Here is a 3,290-nt window from a genome sequence, read left to right as displayed (position 1 = left end):
TCATCAGGAGTAATTCCTGAATATAGAGCCAGGAGTAAACCCTGAGTATCACCAAGTATGGCTCAAAAATAAAAACAATATTTTTCTGTCTGTCTTCTGGCTTGTTCAGGAGTCTGTCTTCAGGCTTGTTCAGGAGTCTGTCTTCAGACACACAGAAAAACTAGTTTCTCCGTGGGGCAAAGAGTTAACAGCCAGAAGGATGAGGTCAACTTTTTTATCCAAGTTGCCATGTCTGCCAAGGGTACATTTTCTGCATCTCGCTCAGATCAAGTTATTGATAGATGCCTGTGCCCTGTCCCTGAAACTTGTGAATGTCATTTTACATGTCCTAAGGCACTATTATAGTTATATATAAAATATAAATATGGTATGTATGTAGTAAGACATATGCAGTAAGGGGAGGAAACAAACTGAATTATGTCCTGAGTAAGCTCTATAGGCAAAGTCTTTCTATGGCCCAGGCTGGAGAGGTGTCAGTCACAAGGAGAAGTGAGTTGCCATTTAATTGCTGACTCAAAACATATGGGGCTGCAGGCAAGGGCTGGAGGGAAGGCTGGAGGAACAATGGCAACTCTAGCTCAGCATCATTGACCAGCCAGGCTGCCAGGTCATTACCTCCAAAAACTGGATTAGGCCTCACCTTGCATCTGAGAAGATGGTTCTTTTCAGAACTCCTGGCAGGAGTCCTACCAGCTGAGAGTGTGACTTGGACTTGTGAAAGGCAGAACAGAGACCTCTGCAGAGGCAATGTGAATTTTGTTATCTACAGATACATGCAATAGTGAGTATTTCTATAAGCCCCAGCTTTTAAACTGTGTTTGGTGACATATTATAAGGGTCACTAACCTTTAAAAAATTGGAGGGCGAGTCTTAATGGGACCACACAAGCAGAAGGCTCAGCAGGCCTTGGGGCCACTGTGATACTCAACCAATTGAGTCAAATGGCTCAGTGCAGGATGTAAGTCTGTTCAGGCCTATGTGGTGTTGTGGATACCCAGGATCATATATCTGCTGATTGGGGTGGCCGGGAGGCCAGGTTATGTGCCACAGATTGAATTAATATTGACCTCTAAATCCTGTGCTCTTTTGTGATTATCAGTAAATGTTTAATTTATTTATATTTCTACTTTAACACTTATATACCTTGGGTAATATAAAAATTTCTCACATCAGAAGAGGTTGTGAATGGGAAAAATTTTAAGAAGTCCTGTTTGAAAGCCACTGATTTTCCATGTTTTGTTCGGCAGCTCTGGAATACTGGTATAACCTTCTGGAGAACTCAGGTGTGCTGGAATCCAGCTCTGCAGTTATACCGTTATACATTACAGGTTTGGGTCTTTGAACCCTTAGTTAAGCTGATTCATCTGTGTATGAATTCAGTCTGAAATAAATCACCTAATTAAGTGTTCATTTCTTCCTAATTTCACTTGCTTTCTAAAGCTTCCTATGTTACTTCAGTAGATTCCAAGCCAAAACAGAGCCAATTTTGGTGAAAACAAACAAACAAAACCTTTGAGTGTGTCAGAAGTGCATAGATGTCAAACCTTCATGACTAAAGCAATCTCACAGTTAGAATAGTTCCATATGGCACCATGTTGAGCAATGTGCAGAGAATAGAAGAATGCATGGAACTGGACTAAACTGACTGGACTGGGGAAAGGGATGAGGTGTTGCATTTTCTGTTCCATTGGGTGCAGAGTGTAGCATTAAAAAAGGCAGTAGGGAAGCATTGTATGACGGGTCAGAAATCTAGAGTTGGATGTGAGGGTACCTGGGAAGTGCTAGGGCAAGTGCAAGATCTGGTCCTATGTGTCAGCATCTGGGTGGTCATCTCTCAAAGAACCTCATGGCTCAGGTTAGTTGGACCTCAGAAACAAACAACCCATACATAGTCTACCTGTTATATTTCTAATTTTCACCTTTTGAATTGCATGACAGTTCTTACATTTCTTGGATGAAACAAAGAAAATTTTAAGATAACCTGGTCTAAGAACATACAGACCAGGTCTCTAGTCCCTGTTTTGCCAATGACATGCCAGGTGAATTTGGGGGAAAATGTAAAGTTCTGGAGCCCCAATTCTTTAGTAGTCATCTTTCTGATTGACTTAGACCTTTTAAGTAGGAATGTTGGAACAGATCTGACTTATTCAAGAAAGGCACAGTACTGGATTTTAATCAGTTTTAGTTTTATTAGCCTAATTTTCACTGTAAGCCTACAAACCACCCTCTGGAAATATGGGTTGGGTTTGAAACACACATGACAGTAATGGGTGATCATGCAGTACCAGGGATCAAATTGGATCTGGCTGCTTGCAAGGTAACTCCTCTCTCCAGTACCTGGGAAAGAATATTTTTTAGTTCATGGGTCATACCTAGCAGCACTCAGGAGTCATTCTTGGCAGTACTTGGAAGACCATATGGGACGCTGGGGATAGAACCCAGGTCATTATGTGCAAGGCAAATGCCTGCCTGCTCTGCTATCGCTATGCCCCCCCCCCTTTTAAAATGCAGGAAATATCAGAGAATTCACTCTAGAATTTGGTACAAAAAAAAACACAAAATAAAACAAAAAAGGCAGTATGATGAGTTAGGAAGTTAAACTAAGTTTCTGTGTCTTTTTAGATATTTTATTAAATAAAACTGTGTCTATGTAAACTTGCTTGATGCAACTCAAAAACTCTGAAATTCATATTAATGTCTGTTTACATCCCTTCCTTACAGATGCCATCACATCCCAAATATTGATATATCTAATTATTTTACTTCCATAAAAATTTTGGGGTTGGGGCCAAAGGAGTGGTGCAGTGGTACCTTACATGTGCCTGATGTAGGACAGAACACAGTTTGATCCCCCAGCGTGCCATATGGTCCCCCAAGTCACGAGTGATTTCTGAGCGCATAGCCAGGAGTAACCCCTGAGCATCACAGGATGTGCCCCGCAAATTCTTTTGGGATAGCTTAGAATTTACCAAATTCCATTCAAGTAGGCCCATTTAATGGATGAGTTCTGCATCTTAGCCAAACTCAGATTACTAGAATCCTTACTTATAAGATACTCCCTTGCAATTATTTGCTCAAGCCACTAGTTTTATGCACTGTTTTCTCCTACACTGGACAGAAAGCACAGCACCTCTTCTGTTGCTGCCACAAGTAAAGATTTATCTTAACTTTCTCCATGATCTCTAAGTGCTAAATCCTGTTTTATATTCCAGGATTTTGTTACTCACTCTAAGACACATGATTTGAGGTTTCTGGCCTCTGCACATCATTCAGACAGACTCAACTGACAG

This window comes from Suncus etruscus, chromosome X (genome assembly GCF_024139225.1).
Source record: "Suncus etruscus isolate mSunEtr1 chromosome X, mSunEtr1.pri.cur, whole genome shotgun sequence".
Taxonomy (NCBI): Eukaryota; Metazoa; Chordata; class Mammalia; order Eulipotyphla; family Soricidae; genus Suncus; species Suncus etruscus.
Note: the sequence above shows the minus strand (reverse complement) of the source record.